General features: G+C 41.2%; 1 pseudogene; it reads right to left on the bottom strand.

Annotated features, from left to right (window-relative positions):
- Positions 1-7,501: 7,501 nt before the first annotated feature.
- On the bottom strand, positions 7,502-9,815 carry LOC145906911 (uncharacterized; annotated as a pseudogene).
- Between the last annotated feature and the right edge of the window lie 16,241 nt (positions 9,816-26,056).

Raw genomic sequence — 26,056 nt, 5'->3', positions numbered from 1 at the left:
AAAATTTAAATCATAACTAATGAAGGCCCAATACGTTCTCAGGTGCCCTGACCGTTTATTTTATCCCAATTTAGGTATAAATTACATGTAGTAGTTGTACTGTTCAATTTGGCATCCAACATGGAATACCTATCATTCTGACGATGTTTACTTCCTTTGCGATTACAACTTTACAAACGCAGTGAAATCCTTTGCAAATCTGCAAGTCTTGTCGCAATCTCGAAAATAACGTTGTTACGCGATCTACCGCTACGTGGCGCTACAGCGCATGTTTTCAAATAATTCTCATGTTGTCTGTTTTCGGAAGGCAAACTTGAAAGTAACGCAAAAAACGAGATCTTTGAAAGTAATGACAAGATCATGCAAACATGCCTTAGGCTTCTGGATGAAAAATGGTGTATTATGTTGGGCAGGATAAGCACGTATTTTGTAACGAAACAGAACCCAGTATTTGGACAAGTATCCCTATTGAGCGGCAAACGTATTTGATTTAAATACACTTATTCAATCAAAGTCGCTGACGTAGAATCGGGGAAACATAATTAGCAGAATACACTAATAAGTTGTCGGCATATTTATATTCAAACCACAAGTAGCACATCAGCCGAAACAGCTGTGTTGTAACCAAATCATAAAGCAGGATAATAATCAAATATTGGGTCTAATCGCATTATATGGTACACGGTTTAAGAGCGCCACAATCGTTCAATAAAAGTTGTCATTGCGCGAGCTTCGTTCCCACTTAGCCTTGCATGCTGCCCGCTTCACGCACATGCGCACAAATGCCAAACACCAGGCCCATAGAATTGTGTTTCGCGTCGCCACACCTACAGATTTGTCACGTGGAAATATAGTGTATCCCACTGCAGTTCCACGGTGCCTGAGTCGCCAACGCTAAGGTTTTTGTCCGCCTCACTCTTATATAAACAAGTTATAGTCTATGTAATATTCACGGCCTTTTTCGCTACTTGTTCGGAAACGATCAAAAGCGTCACAGTCAAGTACGTGCTAAATAGGAGTTTAGCTATTTCAACAACGAAGCATACTGCAAAACATTGGTGAGTAATCGTGAATTACTTGGTAGCAATAAGTGTTAAGAGATCCACAAGCGTTATTTAATAAATTTTCTGTAAATTATAAATCTCCTATGTTTTCTAAATACTTGGCAAAAATCAACCACCACATTGCCTCCAAATCATATCACAGTAAGTTTGTTTTTACAACAAAGGAAGGTGGGTGTTCGTTCCAATCAGGATGCCTGCACTATTGCAGGAGAGTTTGAGTTAATGTTACTGAATCTGTTTTCGTTAGTGGTGGGAATTCGACCTGGACTTAATTGAATGTTGGAGGCGTTTCACAGAGGCAACCCGGGAAAACCATAATATGTTTATTAAGTTTCAATTATTGTTTGGCGTCACATTCCAATGCTGGCAGACATACCAACATGCTACGGTTGTCAACTGGAAACTCTTGTAATGTTAAAAGTTGCTCAAATGATAACTTTTCCTACTGTTTCACAAAAAAACCTGACAAATACCAAAAATATTTATGTAAATCCTTCTGATGAACGGGGAAAACATTCTAAGTCAAGTGATGTAGAATTCTTTCGTTAAGCGTATAATAACAACACATGACGACGAACAGAAGATTGTGCACACTGCACAAGTATTAAGCGTTGGCAGGAAAACCCGCTGACTCGACTAAATGGGATGAGTTGGTGGGCACTATTATTATTTTAGACAATTGATCTGGTGCGCATCTAAACCGGAACAAATATGCGATAAGTCCTGATATTATAGATACAATACATTATGACAAAAACGAAGATAGCAATTAAAGTGAGGCTGGAAACCACGTAAAATCTTCATGACTAAACATTTTATAGATAACATAACATCAGCTTTAATTTAAAAAAATGTGTTGAAATATAACATTTTCACATAAACACTTTATGAAGCAATGCGAACATTGATGACTGGTTTATTATAAATCTGTTATCGTTGTTTGTATGTTTTTGCAGGCATTTTTTCCTTCCCCCAAAAAACATTGATGATGACCCCTTCTGAAACATTATAAACACTTCTCCGCTCATGGGAGGTAAATATATCGTAAATCGACAAAAAAAATGTGCTTTTTACTGGCTAATCGCTTGTAAAATGCATAGCACCAGGAGTAAAAATTTAGACGTATTTATAGTTATCCATCTATTTTTAGTCTCCGTAGGTCTCCTTCCTGAAATATATTGGACATAAAGCACATTTCGAAACAATGGAATTTACTTGCCTTAAAATCAATTTTCTAGATTTGCCGCCTCAAGTAGCGGTGACAGCCAACAACGAAAACACCTAGTCTAGAATACTATTTGGTATGTCATAGTGCACACATTTTGCTCCTGAAGGTTTTACTGCAGTGAAGCAACGGGAAACATGCAAGAAATATGCAATGAAAATGTATAAGTTAATATTGACTGCTCGCTTGACTAAGACAAGCGGCGAAATATATTTAATACAGACTATGATTGATCCTAATTTAAATTAAATCAATACACAAGCTCAGTGTTGATCATGTGCGGTTTATGAAAACGTTTGCTTTTACAAGAGTGAAGGTGGGCGTTTGCCGATAGCAGCACCAACTCTGTTGTGCAGGACAGTGGGAGTTCCGAAATTGCACAGAATAATGCTGAAATAGTAAGCCATGATTAAGGTTTTTTCCCTTGGAATACCGATCGTGGTGACGATGTTTACTTCCTTTGCTATTAAAACTTTACAAACGTTGCAAACAACTTTACAAAACTACGTTTGAATTAGGAAACACAACATGAAAATTCAGGCACTTTTATTCGTTTTTCGAGAAGATTTTTGAGAATTTTTTTTTAAATCGTTGAAAATAAGTCGAACTTTTTATTTTACCAGAATTGGACGAAAATGTTGATTGACTGAATCCAGATTACCTGCGTTTCACAGAATTTAAATTTTTCAAATAATTGTGTGCTGTACATATCATATCACCACACTCATTGCGACCCTTGTTATTGCTCACTGGTTTGTTTTCACAGCAACAGGAAGAAGGCTTCCTGAATAATCAATCCACCTACGCATGAGTAAAATACACTGGTATGAATGAATAATATTACTTTGTCGTGACCATGGTGTACAGACCGGTCGTTTATCCGTTGTTTTAAACATAATATTCCCTATTTAAATAACAAGGTTAATTTTTACATTCACAATTAACATGCATTCGGCGAAATTAGCAATTTGTTTTCACAGCGTTTGCACAAAACCGAAACCATCAGTATTTGGGCAAGACAACTTCCACTAAAACGCAAGGTCGTTATTTGTACTTGCGCGAGCTTCTTTACCACTTAGCCTTGCATGCTGTCCGCTTTACGCGCATGCACACAATAGCCAAACACCAGGCCCTGGAATTGTGTTTCGCGTCGTTATATCTACAGATTTGTCACGTGGAAATATAGTGTATCCCACTGCAGTTCCACGGTGCCTGAGTCGCCAACGCTAACGTTTTGTCCGCGTTAAGTTATAGTCTACGTAATATTCACGGCCTTTTTCGCTACTTGTTTGGAACGATTAAAAGCGTCACAGTCAAGTACGTGCTAAATAGGAGTTTAGCTATTTCAACAACAAAGCATACTGCAAAACATTGGTGAGTAATCGTGATTTACGTGGTAGCAACAAGTGTTAAGAGATCCACAAGCGTTATTTAATAAATTTTCTGTAAATTATAAATCTGCTATGTTTTCTAAATACTTGGCAAAAAACAACCACCACATTGCCTCCAAATCATATCACAGTAAGTTTGTTTTTACAACAAAGGAAGGTGGGTGTTCGTTCCAATCAGGATGCCTGCACTATTGCAGGAGAGTTTGAGTTGATGTTACTGAATCTGTTTTTGGCACTAGTTGGAAATTGAATTAGACATGTTTGAATGTTGAAGCTATTTAAATATTGTTTGGCGTAACATTCCGATGTTGGTATAAATACGGTTGTCAACTAAATTTATCCCTAAGTAGTTCAAATGATAACTTTTCCTACTGTTTCACAAAAAAACCTGACAAATACCAAAAATATTTGTGTAAATCCTTCTGATGAACAGGGAAAACATTCTAAGTCAGGTGATGTAGAGATCTTTGGTTAAGCTTATAATAACAACACATGAAGATGAACAAAGGATTGTACACACTGTACAAATATTGAGCGTTGGCAGGAAAACCCGCTGACTCGACTGAATGGGATGAGTTGGTGGGCACTAAAAGCTTATTTCAGACAATTCATCTGTTACTCATCGGAATCGAAATAAAGATGTGATAAGTCCTAAAATTATAAAAACAATATGTCATAAAAAAAAACGAAGATATTAATTAAAGTGAGGCTGGAAACCACGTTAAAATTCCCCATAACCCGACACTGCTGTATGGATAACATAACATGCTTTAAAGTGCGTGTGACACGGAAAAATAAAGCATGTTAATAATTAAAATAAGGGATGTTCATAACTTTAAAACATTTTTGGCGAAAAAAGTAGCCTGATACGAAGACTGGTTTCTGCGAGATTATGGTTGCGTGACATCATAGAAAGCGCTTTGGTCGTGCCAGTGCTGGCAGCAAGCCTTATTCGTAGGAATGGAAAACATTGTAAAACTCGTTTAGTATAGTATTGCATTAAACAGGAGACAACAAGTGAACAAGTGCAACAAACGGATTTCGATGTTAAAAAAAATTTGAGGCTGGCAAAACCGCCGAGAAAAACCGACCGAATTAGCTGATTATGCAACACAACATTGTTATTCTGTCATAATACCACTTTTTGCCCGACAGTAGCGTCGCCTACGAGTTCGCGTCATAAATGATTTGTTTAATTCGCCACAATCAACCAATAATGTATTTTTCGCCATATAGTTGGAACTAGAAATGTTGGAATCATCAAATTTAAATCAACAGAAAGGTGAGGTTAAAGTTATGACATCACACATAAAATGACGTCACGTAATGTGACTAAGCAAAGAAACGCACCATCCCCGTCTTATCGAGGTACAGAGTAGTGTCGTTGCTGCAATAACCTTGCTTTTCCGATGATCAAGGACAAATAAGCCTTTGGTTTGTGACGTCACAGTGACATATTTTTGTGTGATGTAAAATCTTGTCTTGACCTTTGAGGTAACGTAATCTGTGGATTCTCCTATGTTTGAAACTATGTGATATCTGCAATATAAGGCGCCTTCTCCGATGTAAACAATGCATTTTTTCGACGCGGGCGCCTTGTGTGATGTCAATTACGCCAGAGCGAAAAAGATTTCCGATTTTTATTCGCCGCTATTGTTCGTGCAATTTTCTGCATTTTTTAGTTAACGTAGAACCGAAAAACTTTGGATATATGTTTGTTGTAGATGTACCATTAGTTTTACGCATATTTGTCATGGCCGTGGCATATATGCACATTAATTTTCAAATATGGGTGAGCGTATAACATTTGCACAAGAAACATTTGAAAGAATGCGAAAGTAGATCGGGAATCTGTAATCGTTATTGGGAAAATTTTTACAGGCATTCACAAATACAATTCAATACGTTGATAAAAAATATAAAATAAACACTTTTCCGATGTTGGAAGTTTTTGTTGCAGCAGCATACATAATAACTTAAACAATGTAAATTTTACAAAGGTAAAGTGTCTGTTAAACGATTTGAAGATAAAGGCGTCGTCATGTTGAAAATAAAGAATTTCCCAAATATAACACAAGCCATCTAAATAGGTTTTCAAATTAACTAAACGTAATAATTTAGCAGAAGCAAACCAAGGATGTGGGTTGTGCACAGTTTTGTTGATGCAGTGTTTGCTATCATGACTAACGTGTTGCGTGGGAACCACAAAGCCAATGCATTTAAATTGAAACGGTTTTCACAGTCAGATTTTAAATAAACGGTAGTATCACGTTGCAAAATTTGAATAAAATTAAAATCAAAACAAACAAATGACAGTCTGTCAACCTGTTTGTGGTCTGGTCACGACCGGCGGCATTCAATCCATGCATCACCATTTATTTAATTTTTAAATTTAATACAGTGTGAAACAAAAATACAAGAAAAGAACGTTTTGGTTATGTATGCCACAGTCAGAGAGGTAGATTTTTTGCATTAAAAGCATGTCAATATCATTTTGGCACTTTGCTTTGAAATTATAGTACAACACAACACACAAACGTTAGAGAAAAGAATGTTTAGCATATATGAAGCAAAGTGACTGAAAAGAATATTTGATACCTAAAGCATGCAGCATCATTTTGGCAATTTGCTTTGTAAATAAAGTACAACACTACACACACAAAAATTCAAGAAAACATTGTTTAGCATACATGAAGCAAAGTCACTGAAGAGAATACTTGATGCCCAAAACATGCAGTATCATTTTGGCAATTTGTTTTAAACTGAAAGTACAACATAACAAATTCAAAAACACTAGATAAGAATGTTTAGCATATATATAGCAAAGTCTCTGAAGAGAACACTTGATGTATAAAGCATGCAACATCATTTTGGTAGTTTTTTTGAAGTTGACTCTCTACTCTGCACAGCTCTGCATCTGTGGTGTGACTTTTTCTTTAAAAATATCACAAGCATTGATTTAATTTAAATATTTACTATCAGTGAAGTTTATTTATTTGAAAAAAGGGATTTGTGATTGTTTTTTGGGTGTAGTGCGGAATCGCACGTACCTATGTTCCAGACACCGGGGAAACCCCAAATTACGTCACAATGAAGGTGGGGTCATGTTATGGGTGTAGTGTCCAATTGGGGTCTGTTGTACTTTTAGCACCACACCTAATATCTCGGCTATCCCTTGCACTACAAACCTGAAAGTTCACACGAATGTTAAATGACACCTTACGAGTAACCATGCCAAAAATAACGTAATCACCTATGATGTAACGAAAATTACAAGACTTCGAAATTTTGCTCTTTAAACGCGCTACGCCCGTCAACGAACTACAGTAGCATACTCTGTAAGGAACAACACCCACAAAACCAAATTGTTATTTTATGAAAATTTACACGTGTCATAAGTAACCTGAATTGCGTCGTGAGACTTTTACTTATTTGTTAAATGCCTTCCCAAACACACACTCCAAAGTAGCCCGCAGTTACTTCGAGAAAAAACACAACAAACAAAATGTACTCTTCTTACGGCGACAAATTGTCAGAATAATAAAGCAAAAACCGTTGTTCCAATTGAGTCCATTGTGGCTTCTTCACAAAGGCCTGCTCCTCTACTTTGCAACTGAGTTAAGTTTAAAGATATACTACGAATGTGCAACACCTAGTGAGGTTTAGAACAAGAACGATTTACGCAACATTGTGACGTCACAAGCACACTAATCGAATCGAAACTTCCATCGATTGAAAGACATGTCCTTTGTGACATAGCGTAAACTGATTACGTGTCCAAACACAGTTTTGGAACACTCGTTTTGCTAAAAACAACTTATTTAAACAGCCTGTTTTTTAACCAACACGATCAGTATCGTCACAGTTCCCCCTTCCAGGCGACGCAGGGGCAACTCCTTGAGGTGATTGAACTCGGCAAGCTTCTTCGCATCAGGGATCCTATTCGGCGACACGGGAATTTTGTCGATGGACAGCACTTCCGGCAACAACAACGGCTCTCCGTCATCAAGCGGCATGACGGTGAAGGACACAGTGGAGCCTTGGTACACTCGCGATTGATCTGTCAGAGTGCTCAGACAAATCTTTCGATCCTTGGATTGCAGACCAAGTTTATCAATCAGACCTTGTTCGCAAAATATAGACGAACCTTGATCAAGAAAAGCGTACGTCTTTACCTCGATGTTGTTGTGTCTGACCTTTACGGGAACGACGTTGAGGTACACTCCGCAGTTGTCCGTTGTAGCTTTCATTATCGTTGCCGATTGTTCTACCGACGGTGGCTTTGGGACGATGACCTGAACAAAGGCATTTAAAACGCAATCCATTTGTGACAACGAACTCGCGTCTTTCCTGGGGAGACATTCCGTCGAATTTCAGGCATTTGGACAGGTCGTGAGACTTGTTACAGCACGCGCATGAAACGTGAGTAGGTGGGTTTTGACTTCGGGGCTGACTGGATGTCGACGACGAGACGTTGCACGCAGCAGCACGAGGACCCTTCTTTACCGAAACAGGGACGGGTTTTTCTTGCACGCTTTCGTAGACAGCCTCGACACCGAACAACGAGTTGGCGATGCGCTCGCTTCACGGCAAAATTTGCAAAGGCGAGATATCCGGCTTGGGATCCAGTCTCGTCAAGCACTTGAACGGAACGTTCGATCCACTTCTCTTGAAGCCGGAAAGGCAGTTTTCGAATTAGCTGCGACACTTTTCTGAAAGGTCAGAAAATTCCATCAGGCCTGTTGAGGTCACGCCTCATTACGTACGGTGACAACAATGCGCTTGCATACCACAGTCGCGTGATGCGTGGAATGTGCCGCAGTCCTTTCCACGTGATTATTATTTGTGCGTGTTACTTGAAATGCAAATACTTTCCCTTTAAATGCGTGTACGCAGTACCTTGTTTTCATTCTATGATTTGCAACGATACGAACAAAATATAAAGAAACACAACAAGGTCTTTTGGTCGACCTTGCTTGACTGGCGGAAATTATGTGAGCCGACGTTCACATGCGTTGGTAATAATATGGGGTTGTACGTAATCGTATTCAAATCGGGAACGGGCTTTGCAGTATCCTGAGATCTTATCCTTGCTGTAGATCTCAAGCTTAGCAGCAATGAAGTCTTCGCAGAATTGCAACAAACAAACTAGCCGTGAATCTTGGGACTTCGTTCGGCTATGAACATGAGACTCGATAGCACGAACAAATGACCAGTAGTTCAACGGATTACCATCAAACTTTCTGACCGCGGGCTGGGGCAGAACAATTCGCTGTTGTATGAAGGGACGTATCTACGCGACGGAGACACAACATGCTGTATGTTCGACGGAAAAGGATCAGGACCTTGATATGACTCAGCAACTAGTGCGCTGAAAGTTTGCGGAAAAAGCGGCTTCGTATCCATGCAAGTTGGGGGTGACCGTGTCACGACAGGGACAGCAGGTTGGCAAGCATTTACCGGCGCACTAATAAACTCAGGTCGAAGCATCCCGACAGAGGAACTTGTCACGGGAGGATGTCTTAGGTCACTCAAATAGGGATCTCCAGCAACGGATTCTTCTTCCCACGCACGTACCTCAGCTTCGGCTATCTCAACCTCATCGTTGACCTCTTTTTTTTTTCTTCGTTCAGCATCAAGTTCTGCTTGACGCCTTGCAAGTTCAGCATCTTCATTGACTTGACGCTGTGACACCCGAGCCAATTGAAATTTAACACGATCGGCTATTCTGTGACGGGTAATCGAGGAGGTGGTGGAAACAGAGCTATGTACGTCAACGTGTGAACTCGACGATCGGCTTGATATAGTCTTCCGACGCCCGGTTGACTTCTTGGCGTTGGCGAACCACTCCGCCACACGAGAGTCGAGTTCACGGTTTGTGCGCTGACAATCCTGTCTTGCTAGAGCCAATTCTTCGCTGTTTTCAGCAAGCGGCGCATAGGCATCAATCAGGTCGGAAAAACATTTCTCCAGCTGTGGCAGGTATTCCTTAACAAGCACAGCGTTGTCAATTTTCAGAATTAACTCTTCTACACGCAGACAAGATTGTTGCCATGCGTGCGCGCAGCTGGATATTAGCAAAACTGCCGGGTCCTCGACTGTGGAAGACGAAGACGGTGAAGCAGAATCACACATTTCGAATGGTAATAAATCCAACTGATTCGAAACGGGCTGAGAATAAATCCAACTAGTTCGAAACGGACTGAGAATAAATCCAAATAGTTCGAAAAGGGCTGAGAATAAATCCTAATAATTCGAAACGATGTTACGTTGCCCTTGGCAGTGCGGGTGGGCGTGACTCCTGCACCCGGACAGTGCAACAGTGGGTTTTCTACAAAAGTCGCAACGCGCAACCCTCTTCCAATAAAACGAACAAATCCGCTTTATTTTGAAGGAGCTGCGGTTTCTACATGAACAGTTGTAGAATTAGCGACCAAAAACAAACACACAGAAATAAGCAAATTCTGCTTATCGATTTATTATAGCACCAGAGTCACAAATTTCGGGAGGTTTCAGATCAACCAGTCATCGGAAAACAATGGCACTTAAATTATCCTTATGTAAGCTATTCAAATAGAAAAAACATTTACAACAGGTCAGCAGTACTGGTAAACAATAACAAGCCGACAGCAGTGGCAGGCAGCAGTGTTCCACTAAGACAAATGTTCGTGTGACGCAACAACGGCACATTGAGATGACGTTAAACAATCACAACATAGAAAACACACACACAGCATACTAGTGGCGATGTAACACTAATTATATCGGAGTGTGATTATTTTCATCCCGCAGTTTCTCTCTCTCATGAGGAATATTAATCTGACGTAGCCAACTCACGCTGTATATTACCAGAACACAACACGCTGTAACATAGAAATCAAGTTAAATCGTCGAGAAACTTCTTTGTCCTGGGTATCTCCAAACTGAACAGGAAGCGTGGACCAAGCAAAGCGGCAACACACACACACTCACACCCACACACAATAGCAGCAAGAACAAAAGCAACATTGCTTTGGCTAGAGATATTTGGTTACATCATATGATGTAGTTCTCTAATACATACGATGAGTTGTAAAAATTGCCGAGTAAAAGAGCTGATGTTGCAGTTGTTGAAAGCGCGGATCAGACTAGAAAATGATAGAAAGGATCGGTGTTTGTGAAGCTTTCTTTGATAAATGGTTACTCGAAACAACAGTATACTTGCGTAGCAACCAAACACAGTTAGTCCTTCCCTACGCTTTTATTTGACGTTGGCAAAACTGATTTGGTATTTTGGGATGAAGGACAGGAGTTGGACAATTTGTGTCACATAATGCCCTCAACATCATAGAAATAAGCAAAAAATGTTAAAAAAGCTTCTGTCGTTATCGGGATTGAATGGTGTTGTGTTGCTTGCATTTTTTTCGAATAAACTCCGACTTTAATGTTTAATTAAGAATCCCATTTAGTCAAAAATATGGGTTGGCATTGCAGGGTTTTTTAAATTGACATGTTTTTACTTCGTCAGTTTACGAATCTGCGTTAATTGCATTGTGTTGTAAAAAAAGCTGTACAATACATAGCGGAGATCTGAAAATTGTAAAAAAAAGGATTTTAGCTTTTCAGTGAAAGAGAAGCATTTTAAGTTGTACTGTTCCCTTAGATCATTCCGAGAATTCGGTGAATTATTTCTTGTTGTCTAGTTTCATTTGATAAAACAGGCTGAAATTTTTACATTTACACTAACGTTAGCATTATTGTTGTTGGTAGCTTTTACTTGAAGGAGTAACGAATTTGATTCCAATAAAAATAGAATAAAGTTGAACAAATGAAATCCTTGTGAGCTACACACAGGTGTACACACTGTTTCTACCTGTAACGTCTTGATTTTACAATAACAGGCACATATATTTGTTGTCAAAAAGATTAATTGATTTCAGTTTGCGCAAAACTACTACGCGAAATAACAATAAACACAAGAAACGAAGTGGCAAAAAGTTAAAACCGTTGTCACGTGACTGCAAATTTCATGCAGTGTATCACCCTTTGACGTGATAGTCACAATGGTGAAAAGTTGCGACCGGCGGTGTTAGATGTTACAAACCAAGCATTTTAATAAGGAACTAGATGTCGCTTATGAGTAGAAACGTTTCGCATCGGATGTCGGTGTTTGACGCCAAACACATCGTCCCACTGTACGGTGAACTTTCACCTACATCTCCTTCCCTTGTTGATAGTAAACGCCTTATTGTTTGACCTAGATTTCGCTCAGTAGAAACAGATGTCGGTGTTTGACGCCAACCACATCGTCCCACTGAGCGGTCGGTGAACTTTTTGCTGGATCTCTGAAAGGAAATGATTAGTTTAATCGCTGTGTTGTTTGGAATGTGAACGATCTGTTGCAAACACTGTGCTATGTGGAAGTCGGTAACCTACGCAACCTCCCATCAATACAATCCAACCCGACCCCTCTTGCGAATAGATGGGGCATTCCTGCCAGCCGCGTGCTATAATATTTCCGTGCAAATTGCAGAGGTAATTTGAACAAAATAAGGTTGTACTTCAAATAAAATTTCCCAACGTCGCATTCTTGTACAAAGTAACAACAGTGAAGAGTTTTCAATATAAATATAGTATCGGCCCACTGAGACATTACAGAGTTTGGTTTTATTCCGCGGTTAGATTATCGATGTCTGGTCTGGATGTTTGCGTTACAACAGAAAAGTTTTCATCATCACCAGCTCCAGGCAGTAATCAAGCAGTCTCAGCGTTCGCTTGAAATCTCCCTACTCAGGAAGCAATCGTGGTATTGAAGAAATACATAGCTTTCGGTCATAAGCCGACCAACATTAACCAAAACTTCTCAATCCATTCTCTACACAAAATAAGAGGGTAGCCGTTATATCTCCGCTTGGGAAGTTCAATATTATGCCTCATATAATACTTCGCAGAAATTCTAAAAACGATAAAAGATACGAAAACGCACGAATAAAACAACATTGTTTGTTATGTGAGCTCGTATAGTCGTCCATGTGATGCTGGTTTTCATTGAATCGCCCGTGGGTTGATTATTTGCAGCAGGTTACACACGACGTATTGTTTTGATTGTCTTATAAATAACTTATAAATACAACGTGGGCTCGATAGACTCATAAATACCCCGTAGACTGCCAAACAGCAATGGAAAATTGTTTGTCAGGCTCTTGTATTGTGAATGTGCTTTGTATACCATTGTCTAAAATAAAATAAACAATTGCACATTTTTACATTTGTTGATTTAGGAAATACGTTTTTTTCTTTTGTAAAGAATGAGACTATATGTGATTTGCCTCACAATGCGCAAATAAAACTTGCACCACGTGGTATTTAAAAACCAGATCAACCGCAACTTTAAGGTGAGATTTTTGACAAAAATGATAGCGAACAACTTTTGTCAGGGAAAAGTGGCCGATCCAGCTAGGCTGCAGTGCCTGGGCTGTGAAGCCTGTAGACCTAATGTATTTAAGTTTTATTTTTCACCCCCATAATGAAAACAATAATTGACCTTTATGCAATGTTATCACCTAAAAATGTTTCTATTTGAATAATATATGCGTCACGAAAGTTTGTAATATATTGTTGTCTGTTGGCAAAACTCGTAATGAACATATTTCTCAGCAAACATCGAAGGAACGTTGAAACGTGCAGACAAATATGTCATCTCCTTCTCCACAAGAACAAGGTGACGTTAAGTTAACTTATATAAATATGTGAGTGCTCTAAAAATGAGTTGCTTCAGTAACTATAAGCCCTTTGCTCTGTCCACATGAAATGGTTTAACTACTATAACGTAAGCTTTATACATGTTCACAAAACAGTCTAATGTGATTATAATTCACATGTTCCATACAACACTAAAACATACATCTCACAATTAAGCTGGGAGTTCAAGAGATGTGGATGATCTCTCACAAATGTTGGATCTTCTACCAACGGCCAGCCAACATGATGTAGTTGGTGTTCCATGTACATCTTCACAACATGTACTGGTAAGTTATAATGTAAAGATAACAATTAGAATATACAATTTTACTACAATGTCGTACTATGTGATTATGCTTAGTCTTCACAAATGACGGGTGACTCATCACATCATAGCTCCAGTCAGGAATCGAGTGACACAGATGAAGATGTAAATCAAACTGCTCCTAAACGTGTAGAAAACCCAGAACAAATGCTGGATTTTTTACCAACGACCAGCCAACAAGACATTGTTGATGTTCCAGGGACATCTGGAGAACCTGTAGTGGTAAGTAATAATGTTGCCACGTGAAATTGTAAGTCGGAAATCAAACTGTGTGATAAACAATGATAAACAGCCTGATGGTATTTTCAATCACTGCATGACGAGGTTGGATTTCCTTTTGAGGCCCAATCCATATGTTGTTTATTTCTGATGAACTAGAATAATTTGTGGTTACAAACTATTCTGTCCATGATTGCTGTAAAGTGTCGATAGAAATGATTCATTATATCAACTACACATCGAGTACACCTAACCGCTTATTTCAAACCTAACTTTTACACCACGTCACATGCAGAATATCCAAGGAGAAGGCCCTGTCCTTGGCGACCAACACATCCACACAACTGGACCAGTCTTTAACGCACCAGTTACGATCAAACAACAGTTCAACGTTGTTCAACATACAGCACCACAACAGGTCAACGTTGTTCAACATGCAACACCACAACAGGTCAACGTTGTTCAACATGCAACACCACAACATGTCAACGTTGTTCAATATGCAACATCACAACAACCCAACCTACAATCAGAAATACAGGAAAAATGTAAGTGAACTTTGGGACAATAAAGTGTTATCACGCATGGGTAACTTGCCACCCCAGAATGAACAAAAGCTGTGCAGTATGTCACAAATGTTACATGGGCGTGGGCGGAAAGTTGCCATACCGAAAGAAGTGACTTGTTTACATTTAAGCAATGAACAATAATAAGATTCCAGAATAAATTTGAGGTATGATGCTGTGCTACTCCACATATAGAGGAGTGTTTGTTTATATTATTATGTACAGTAACGCCCAAGACGATTATGCAGATGTTAAAGCAGCTACGAATCCTGGGGGCATATAAGCGCATTTAACACAACAATGTGTGACACAATGCATTTTAAATATTTCTCCTTCCTTTCTCTGTGTTTCTTCTTCCGATTAGGGTATAGAGGGAAGATATTTTATGTTTCACACTTGTGCATTTTAAATGGCAAATCGTCTTACGGAGATTACAGTTACATACTATTTCGGTCTCGATTGAGATTTCCGTATTCCTCCATAAACCGGGAGAAATCTGTTAATCTATTTATTGCCCTGTACCCTGACTGACCCTTTTCCTCTCCAAGTCGACACAGTCGTGATTGTATATGCAGCAAAAATTCTAATTTACGAACATTTCGTTGTGTGCCATGAGGAAACTACGTTCTGTTAACACTTCTGACGTCATACGAGTGAAATTGTATCCTTCTGCGAAATTATTCCACTTAAAATACCCCGGGCTATCCCTGACCTTGTGAAGGTCTTCGGCACTGATTTAAAAGCGGGGCAAGGAATAAAAAACTTTTGTTCGGTCAGCTGATCGATCAGATTACGTTGAGAGTGAAAGGAGTTGTTGAGAACAATTACCTCCATAACGATGCTCGTGGTTTGCCGCATTTCGCTGATCCGGTCTCACAACGCTGACACGGGTTAAGTAACTTGTTTGTCAATTTAGACCGCGCCGTGTTGCCTTTTCTATTGTTGAGCACACGGCAAGTGTAAAAGCAGTGTTTAGATTTGGGGGTGGGTTTTGCAAGTGACGTCATGGTGGGTGATCGGGTATGAGCGACTGTTGACATGACTTGGATCGAACCAACTCTATCCTTTATTCCGTCATCACTTCTCGTTCAATATCTGTCTTTAGCTGCTGTAACCAACGCGGGATCGTATGATTTTTATATTGGCGCGGAAACTACTTTAATGCCAAGCTGCCGTTGGAAGCGGACGGTTGAAACTTGGACGCCGATGTTGCAGTGGCATCGTCTAAGCTATTTAGCTCATGTCCAATTGAGGCAAATAGAATTGTCTCAGTAACAAAAAACCATGACTCACACTAGCAATAACTACAAATCTTATATCGCCATGTTATGTCGTTGTTGCGATTCATCTTCGTCATACGCTTGTGTCCTACGCGCAGTTAAGACCAGTTACTGGCATTGGTCTCTGGCATTTCAATTCTCAAAATCAATGTAGCAAAGTGTCAGGTTCGTCGGTTTTGCTTCATGTACAAATTACAAACTGGAACTTTGATTTCACGTCGTCGATTTTCCAGGGGTTTCAAATTGAGACTCGTGATATGTCCCCATTAACCACGGGCGGTGTTTTGCTACCAGGAAATCTTGTTCATATTCCGTTTCTTCCATAAGTTAGCAAATATCGTTAGACTTGTTGAGAAAAGCTCTCGCAATTTAGTCTAAAAAGACAATTTGCACGGCAAGTATACTTGACCACGTGGTCAAGGAATTCAAAATCCTTGGGACTCATGGCAAGTTCGATTTAATCAAGATCAATTAAATAGCGATGGTCGGTGATCAGTCGACCATCAATCTCATTATGTACTGAGTTGAGGCCAACGTTGAGGCTAAGACGCCTTTAGAAATTAACAGGATTCCCTATCCATACGTGCAGTGCGTAATACACTTATAGAGCAATGTTTGTTAACACTTGGAGTCAGGACGATGTTTTCTGATATCCTCCAAGTGTTCGTCTCCCTTGAGTTTTGACAGAATGCGAAAAGTTCATACTTCAATGTCCGACAACGGAAAAGAACGCATTTAAAGCACACACAAATTCAAAAACTTTTCCCGCTGTTAAATGGACGTTTTCCATACATCGTACATTACAAGTTGCACACAGTCACTGCCATGTAACAGTAGTTGCAAACAGAGTTACTTATGCACGCATTACACTAGTCAACAGTGCTTACCTTCTGTTTGTAAAACCGGGCAGGCCATCTTTTTATTCCTGGCAGAAAAAGTGCGAGCTCCCGAAAAACACACGCATACACAGAATAAGAAGCGAGAAAACACAACACAATCACATAAACCATACCCGACTCCATCAAAAGGTTTTCGTTCTGCGCCATTTCATTCCTGCCCTCGAGGCCCTTTGTCTTTTTGGAGGGCTGCGATAAATGCAGTGACTTCATTCAAATGTAGAAATTATGGGAAACGCGTACTACCTGAAGTCGCTCACGTGTGATGTGTCCGCGGACACCGGATCGTTTCGCGTTTTTGGCAACGCGTTTGACAAGAGGAAACAGGAAAATCACAATCAACTCACACCGGGCGCTTCTGAGCGCCACCACTATGCATCTCCTTACGTCGTTTTATGTTGCGGAGCGAAATAAACTTAAAAGCGAACATGGACGTAATACTAACCACTAAAATCGCAATAACAAATTAAACATCTTGCCGCAAACCTTACAAATCGCACATCAGTTACATTCATTTACATGTGATATGACATCATCGGTTTTGGTAAAGTGCATTTCACAAAATCCGCAATGAAATCGTACACGCATGTGTATTGCCAGCTTTCGAGATTTGCAATGATCTGCTACGTACCCTGACAGTCTCAATGGTGAGACACTTGGAACTTTCAAATGGCTTCGCCCTTTTTACGCTAGTTTTTAAAAAGAAATAAGCAAAACAATCGGATGGAACTTGAAAAGGAAAATGCACAGATGCGCTTAGAGGCTTCCTTTCCTTACATTGTACAAATTGGCGGTAAAAGGTGGGTCAGATTACGGTCACCAAAGACTGAAAAGGCTAAAATATCATATGGCAAAGCGACCAGTTGGATTCGCTGAACGTGAAATAAACGCATATGGGAAATAGAGAGAGCAACAGGGCGTGACGAATATTTCAATTTGTCAAATTAACTCGATGAGATGATCGTATTGCCTCAAGAATGGGGCATAATTAAAAGGGTGCATCATATGTGAAACAACACATATGGTCCGACTGAATCGATAAAATTTGGGCAAAAGGGGGGTGTCATTTTGTAATGTTGATGTAATCGAAAATAAACCGACCAAACGCGGATTGCCAGGCGCGCGCAGCTAAGTTCACGGTACATATTGCCGCAAGCTGCATGAAGCATATGAAAACAGCATGGGAATTGAGAGAATCGCAAGAAAAAGGCAACACGCACTAAAACTTACACAACCCGCGACGGTACAACTTTACAACACATTGTGTCGCTACATTACTCCCCCCCCCCAGAAGCGGGTTTTGCACTTTTTGGAGGTCGGCCTCTTTTTTTAGCCTTTGGTGTAAGAACCGACTGTGTTGCATCAATAAAGGCCGGCTTAAGGCGATCAATGGAGACTGTTTGCCGAGTTCCAGAAATATCTAACACAAAATATGTGTCGTTGCGCTTTACAACATGAAAAGGTCCCTGATATGGTGAATTTAAAGGAGGACGGTATCCATCTTTTCGAACAAACACATACTCGCAAGTAAAAAGCAAATCAGGAACAAAAGTACGATGAGTTCGATGGCGTGACATTGGTACAGGTAGAACACGGGAAACGGAACTGCGAAGCGTTTCAAGAAATTGCGAGGGTTCAACGGCAGTGGTGGTGTGCGGAATGCAATCACCCGGTACAACGATCGGTTCGCCATATACCAGCTCAGCGCTGGAGGATTGAAGATCATCTTTCGGCATGGCCCTGATTCCCAGCAACACCCATGGCACCTCATCTATCCAATTTGAAGAGTTGAGTCTAGCCATTAAGGAACTTTTTAAGTGTCAGTGAAAACGTTCCACAAGACCATTTGCCTGAGGGCCGAAAGCTGTTGTGCAGTTGCGCTTAATACCAATAACATTGGTAACAGTCGCCCACAGATGCGATGTAAATTGCGAACCTCTATCGGAGGTAACTTGAGATGGAACGCCAAATCGGGCTATTCAATGGTGAATAAGAGCACGTGCGCAAGTTTCTGTTGTAGCATCGGGCATAGGTATAGCTTCGGGCCATCTAGTAAACCGATCAACGATTGTAAATAAGTATTTGTTACCTTGGCATTGTGGAAGAGGCCCAACAATGTCAACGTTGATGTGTTGAAAACGGCTTGCAGCTGTGTGATAATGCTTCAATGGTGCACGCGTGTATCTGCCAACTTTTGCCTTCTGACAAGCATTGCACTGTTGAGCCCATGTGCGAACTTGCATATTCATGCCATGCCAGACAAATTTAATTGATACCAGCTTCTGTGTGATTCGAACAGAAGGATGCGCCAACCCGTGAATCACGTCAAATACACGACGTTGCCATGGTTGTGGAATGATTGGTCGAGGGGAACCGGTTGACATGTCACATAAGAGCGTTAAACCGGGTTCAAACTTTATGTCCTGAAGCTTTAACTTGGTAAGCGCTGTGCGGTATGCTTGTACTTCTTGGCTTTGTTGAGCAGCAGCGAGGGCGTTGTATTCAAGGTCAATATGTGATTGGTCTGCAGAGGCAATGTACGACCGGGACAATGTATCTGCAACAACATTTTGTTTTCCTTCTATGTGTCTAACATCCGTTGTAAATTCGGATATAGCAGTTAAATGGCGTTGCTGTCGAGCAGAAAAAAGGTTCCGACTGCTTCTTCAGAGCGAATGTTAAAGGCTTGTGATCAGTGTACGCGGGGAACGTTCGACCTTCAAGAAAATATCGAAAGTGGCGAACAGAAAGATGCAACGCCAAAAGCTCACGAGCAAAAGTGCTGTACTTTGTTTCTGCGGATCGCAGATGCTTGCTAAAGAAAGCCAATGGCTTCCAAATTCCATTGATTTGCTGCTCCAATACCGCGCCATAGCTTTATCCGACGCATCGATGGTTAATGCCGTTGGAGCCCGTGGTTACGGATAGCACAAAATGGTCGCACGTTGCAGAGCCATTTTTGCATTTTCAAAGAAGGCATTTAATTCAGGTGTCCACTGCAGCTGTAAATTTTTGCCAGAAAATTGTCTATAGATTGGGGACATGATTTTAGCAGCCGCAGGAATGAAACGAAGATAAAAATTAATCATACCAGCAAACTCTTGTAGGCCCTTAATCGTAGTTGGGTACGGAAAACGTTGAATGGCTAAAACTTTGTCCGGAAGTGGCTGAGCACCGTTGCAATCAATTCGATATCCCAGAAAATCGATTTGCGTTTTTCCGAAAACGCATTTATTCACGTTAAGGACAAGGCCATTGTCTGCAAGTCGTTGAAATAGTTGTTTGAGATGTGTTCGGTGAACCTTTAACGAGGAACTCGCAACCAGTATGTCGTCTAGGTAAACAAAGGTGAAATCCAATGATTGACAAACAGAATCCATATGTCTTTGAAAAGCTTGAGCAGCGTTCTTTAATCCAAAAGACATGCGAAGGGACTCAAATAAACCAAAGGGGGTGATGACGGCTGTCTTTGGAATGTCGGTTTTAGCAACTGGCACCTAATGGTATCCGCGCACCAAATCAATTTTTGAAAACACTTTTGCTCCATCAAGACGGGAACTAAAGTCCTGAATGTGCGGTATATTGTAACGGTCTGGTATTGTGGCAGCATTCAGACGGCGATAATCGCCACACGGTCGCAAATCACCGGAGGATTTCGGCACCATATGTAACGGTGATGCCCATGGACTCGAAGATCTGCGAATGATACCCAGTTGCAACATTTTAGAAAACTCGCGTTTTGCTGTTTGCAATTTTTCTGGCGACAAGCGTCGTTCTTTTGCGTGAACTGGTGGACCAACAGTTGGAATGTAGTGTCCCACCTTATGTTTTGGCGTTACTGCGGAGAACTTGGGAGTAGTTATGGAAGGAAAGTGCGTTAGCGATTGTGCGTAAATGTTGTTACTTGTCGAAAGTGCGTTGAGTTGCATTGGCGAGCACTCGCAAAGGAACGAGCGTTTAACAAGCATTTGTGCCTCAGGTCCACAAGCAAGGAATTTGCGCGCAGGAAATCTGCTCCGAGAAGCGGCCTGGGCACGTTGGCTAAAACAAACTTCCAAGAAAACTTGCCCGCAACTAAATCGAGCGAAATTGTTTTTGTTCCAACTGTTTTAATGGCACTCCCATTAGCGGCTATAAGGTTGAAGTCGTTGCATTGACGCAAGCGTTCCCTACTGGAAGCCGGATAAAGGGCTAACTTCTGCTCCAGTGTCGACCAAAAATTGTTGTTGTGAATTATTGTCCCATAGAAAAAACAAATTCTTGTGAACGCCGGCCGTTGCTGCAGTTAACAACGGCCGGCCTTTAAGTTTTCCTGATAAGCACAGGGATGCTGGCATTTAAGGGCACGGTCGCCAAAGCGTTGGTGATAAAAGCATAAACCGTTCTTACTTGATTGCTGCGCAGGTCTTGCTAAAGGCATTTTACGCTTGCGAACTTTTGAAACGAAAAATTGCTCGCTGTTTCTTGCCTTCCAAAGTACGTCGGCACGTTGTGCTAATTGCCTTGGTTCGACCAACGTCTCTTTTGTCAACACGAACCGAATTTCTTCTGGCAAGGTTCGAAGAAAAATGTAGTGAAACAAAAAACATGGCTTATGACCGGCCTTCAGGGACAACATTTCATCCATGAGCTGCGTTGGTGATCGGTTTCCAAGCTCGTAATGTTAAACAAGCGTGCAGATATTTTATACTCCGTAAGTCCAAATGTTCTAAGCAAGCATTCCTTAATTGCTGCGTATTTGTTTTGCTCAGGCGGACTTTCAAGTAGATCCAAAAGGCGGCTTGCCGTTAGTTGGTCCAATGCTGAGACCACATAATAATACTGCGTTCTATCGCAAGATATATTGCGCAGCGTAAATTGTGCTTCGGTTTGTTGAAACCACACTCGATGTTGTTCAGTCCAGAACGTCGGTAGTTTCAAAGAAACAGCAGTGTGTAGTACTTCTTCTCGATCTTGCATTGTCCAGGAAATATCGCTTCTTGGCGGTCGGGGTCACCAAAATATGGCATGCTTGCTCTTTATTCGTCGTAAATCGAATGATGCGAACATGGCGTGACACATGACACGTGAGAGAATCGCAAGAAAAATGCAACACGCACTGAAACTAACACAACCCGCGACGGTACATTTTTACAACATATTGTGTCGCTACAGGCCCGACATTGGAGGGATAAAAACAACTCGCAGAAAGGAGTGCTGGGATTGGTTGGAACGTATATTTCTGGAAACGGAGGCCGCAGAAATCTTCCTTCTTCCACCGGTTCTAAATCTTGGTCACAAACGTATCGAACGCGTAACTGGTAAATGTGACGTCGCCATATTGGACCTCGGGAAAACACTTTTACCTGAAACATTCGACTGCCAAAACATTTAATAATAGTGGCAGGAACCCAGCGGTCATCCTTGCTTGTGTCGCGGGCCCATGTATAAAGCATAACATGGATCTCCAGCTTTAAAAGAAATTGTATCTTCGGATTTTCGTGTCGGCCTTAATTGATTACGTTGCATAACGTGTGTTGGTGAAGGTAACAGAGTATCAATTTTGCTCGGATTTGTCTGCCTTTAAGGAGTTTACTTGGTGAAAATCCACTAGCGTTGGGAGTACGCCTGTACTGCAACTGAAACTCCTGCAATGCTTCTTTAGGCGGTTTGGAAGACTTCTTCATTGCCTTCTTAAAAGTTTGGACCAATCTTTCCGCAGCGCCATTGGTTGCAGGAAAATATGGTGCTCCTGTCAAATTTATGATGCCCCTTTGCTTGCAAAATTCCTGAAAGTCAGCAGACATAAATGCTTGTGCATTATCCGACACGATAGTGTGTGGGTAGCCGAAATGAGCAAAATCTCTTTCCAGCAATTCCATAGTGGTTCTTGATGACATAAATTGCGTTTGATGTACGCAAGGGTACTTTGAATATGCATCGATCATCAGAAGCCAGTTACTTCCCAGAAAGTTAACTGCGTAATCGATATGTAATCAACTCCATGGATGAACTGCTACCTTTAACGGGGCGTTTTGGTGTTCGACACAAGTTTGGCACTTGTGACAAAGAAGTGTAATGTCATCATCGATATTCGGCCATTAAACTGCGGTCCTCGCCAGTTGCTTCATTCGTTGGATCCCAAAATGTCCAGTATGTAAGATCTGCAACGAAGTGATTCTGGTATGACCAACCGCGAACCATATAGTAGACATCCGTAACTTGTACTCATCGAATCCGCTACTTTGCGAAACTTGGCAACTGGGTCACTGTTTGCCAAAGAAGATGGCCAACCCTCTCTTGTAAAGCGCATGACTTTGGATAAAACTGTATCTTCTGCAATTTCTTTTCGGTGGGTTGCACTTGTAAACTCAGACTGGTGATTGCACAAACTATGTCGGTGTCTTGTGCACTTTTCTCTCTGTCAAAGTCTACATCTTCCCCAACTGGTAAACGACTAAGTTTATCGGCATTCTGATGTTCCGATGTCTTCCTGTATTCAATCTCGTATTGAAATTGACTCACAAGTGCCCACCTTGCAAGGCGGTTAGCTGCTAAAGCAGGTGTCGCTTTAGTGGGACCAAACAAAGCTATCAGTGCCTTTTGGTCGGTCACCAAAACAAATTTCCTGCCCAAAAGATACTGGTAAAACTTCTTCAGCGCAAAGATAATTGCAAGAACCTCTTTCTGAATTTGGCTGCAGTTGCGCTGGCTTTTGGTTAATGATTTTGACACGTTTGCAATTGGCCTCTCGCTTCCATCTGGATAGCGGTGAAACAGAACTACTCCAATTCCAACGTTTGCTGCATCGCAGGAAATTCCAATAGACAATGAAGGGTCGAAATGAGTCAGAACTGTGTCAGCTTAAACCATTCCTTCAATTTGCAAAATGCAGCATTCTCGTTCCTGCCCCATTTCCACGCAACATTTGACCTGGTAAGTCGATAAAAAGGTTCCGCAACATTTGCGAATTGCGATGGCAGGAACTTGCTGTAGAACTGCGCTGAACCAAAAAATGAACGTAGACTTGGCACATCTTCCGGTGGTAACATGTTGGCAACCGCATCCAATTTTGAACCTTTGGAAATGCCTTCTTTGGAAAGTATGTGCCCCAAGTATTCCACTTGTGGCAATGCAAATTTGCATTTCTCTATACCACAGCGTAAACCCTTGTCGTTGAGCCTTTGAAGAAGTTGGCGAAGATTGTGAATATGTTCTTCGGCCGTTGATCCGCTAACCAAAAGATCATCCAGATAGACGGTTACACCTTGCAAATCTTTTGTAAGGTCGTCCATTATCGATTGGAAGTAGCCTGCAGCGGAGGTTATACCAAATGGCAAAACGTTTTGCAATAGAACACCTCTGTGTGTACTCATTGCCAGTCTCTTGTGACTCTCTGGCCCACCAAATCAGTTTTTGTAAAGCTGTATCCACCTCGCAACTTGCGCATTAAGTCTTCAGGAAGTGGAAGTGGGTGACGGTACGTAGATAACTGCGGGTTAACGGTTGCAGAGTAATCTACGCAAACTCGTATCTTGGCTTTGGTTTGTCCTGGAAGCAGCGACTTTCGTATTGGAACCACTGGTGTTCCCCACTTGTTAAATTTCACAGGAGTCCAAATACCTCTTGCGATGCCAGCGTCATATAGGAGGTTGACATCGTCTTGTAACGCGAATGGAACAGGTCTCGGCCTGCAGAATATGGGTTTCACGTCCTTCGTAAACTTTACCTCTAGTTCAAAATCCTTTAAACATCAAAATTCGTTCTCGAAAAGATCTGGGTATTGTCCACAAAGTTGTTTGCAAGCTTCTTGTAAATTAGTGTCCGGACGGCTATCGTCGGCTCGTCGGGGCTGTGAAGTAGCTTGTTCAACAAAATGTGCAGGGATTGGATAGCGCATCGTCCAAGCAGATTTAAATGCGGCATTTGGGAGACGAAAAACTCCACCTTGCTCATGTTTGGTCCATGTTGAACTTTTGCCTCAAACGCCCCCACAATCGGAACAACATGTTCTGTCGCTGAGTTGAAAAACGGTTTTCCAACTTTTCTCCACGTCTCGACAGAAATAAAGTTTCCGTTTGTTGCGGTGTCCATCTCCAATAGACATGCTTTGCCGTTAATGGTAACGGTTGCCTCCAACTTCGTACGTGAAATGGCTTGCGGCTTGATCAAAAACAACAAATTGACATTATCGTTAGATGCCCTCTTCTTTCTGCAAGCTGCTTCCAAATGTCCCAAATGCTTGCAAAAACGGCATGTTGCTATTTTATATCGGCAATTGGGTGCAATATGATCTGCCTTTCCGCAGCGGTAGCAAGAAATCTTCTCCTTGAACTGACCTTGAACAACCGTAGTTGGTGACGTAACAGCAGTTTTCTTTGCACCCCGAACTTTATGCACCTATTCCCGTGTTCCATAAACGGTTTCCTTTGCAACCTTTGCAGCGTCTCCGGTTTGCATGGCAACTTCAATAGCACGCGTAAATGTCAGCTCATCGGCGTTGATTTTAAAAATTGCCTTCAGCACTGCTTTATTGGCTTTGGAGCAAATAAACCTAGTGCGCAGCGCTTCGTCCAGCTGGTTTCCAATCAAGGAAAAATCTCACGAGACTGCGTCGTGGCGAATGCGTGCAGCCAATTCTTGCACTGTTTCCCCTGGCTTGCGTTCCATGTTGCTCCAAAACTTGAAACGTTCCCGAATCACAAATCGCTTTGGACCGAACTGTTCCTTCATAAAGGCTTCGATGTCTTTAATAGAAAGATCGTTGACGGTCTTTGCAGGAGAGCTTTGTCCAGCCAGGTTGGATAAAAGCTTGTACGTTGTGATAGTTTTGTTGGTCAAAAAACCTGAGCAACCCTCGTTTCTCGTACGGTATGTGTAGGTATAAACGTAGTAAACCTCGACCAGTAGTCGTCCCACAACTCCGATGTTGCGTCAAATCCCGAAAAGCTTGGCGTAGCAACGGAAGGTGCAGCGTTTCCACTTGAACCAGCCTTTTCAACTAGGGCAAGAATCAACTTCATTTGTTCTTCGTGACACTTACGTTGTTCTTTTCGCTGTTCATCGTGACTCCTTTGCTGCTCTTCTTGCTGTTCATCGTGACGCTTTTATTGCTGTTGTAACTGTTCTTGAATAAGCTTCGCAACTTTTTCCATCTTCGGGCGAACTAAAATATATTCCATACCAAACTGCGTGTACCTCGTTCAGTTAGTTGATCCCGTCCTCGTCGCCAATAAGTTTGTTGTGTTTCTTTATATTTTGTTCGTATCGTCACAAATCAAAGAATGAAAAACAAGGCAAGCACACACGCATTTGTAGGGAAGTTAATTGCATTTTAAGTAAAACGCACAAATAATAATCACATGAAAAGGACTGCGGCACATTCCACGCA

The sequence above is a fragment of the Ascidia mentula genome, chromosome 6 (assembly GCF_947561715.1).
Source record: "Ascidia mentula chromosome 6, kaAscMent1.1, whole genome shotgun sequence".
Lineage (NCBI taxonomy): Eukaryota > Metazoa > Chordata > Ascidiacea > Phlebobranchia > Ascidiidae > Ascidia > Ascidia mentula.
This window is presented reverse-complemented; position numbering and strand designations above follow the sequence as displayed.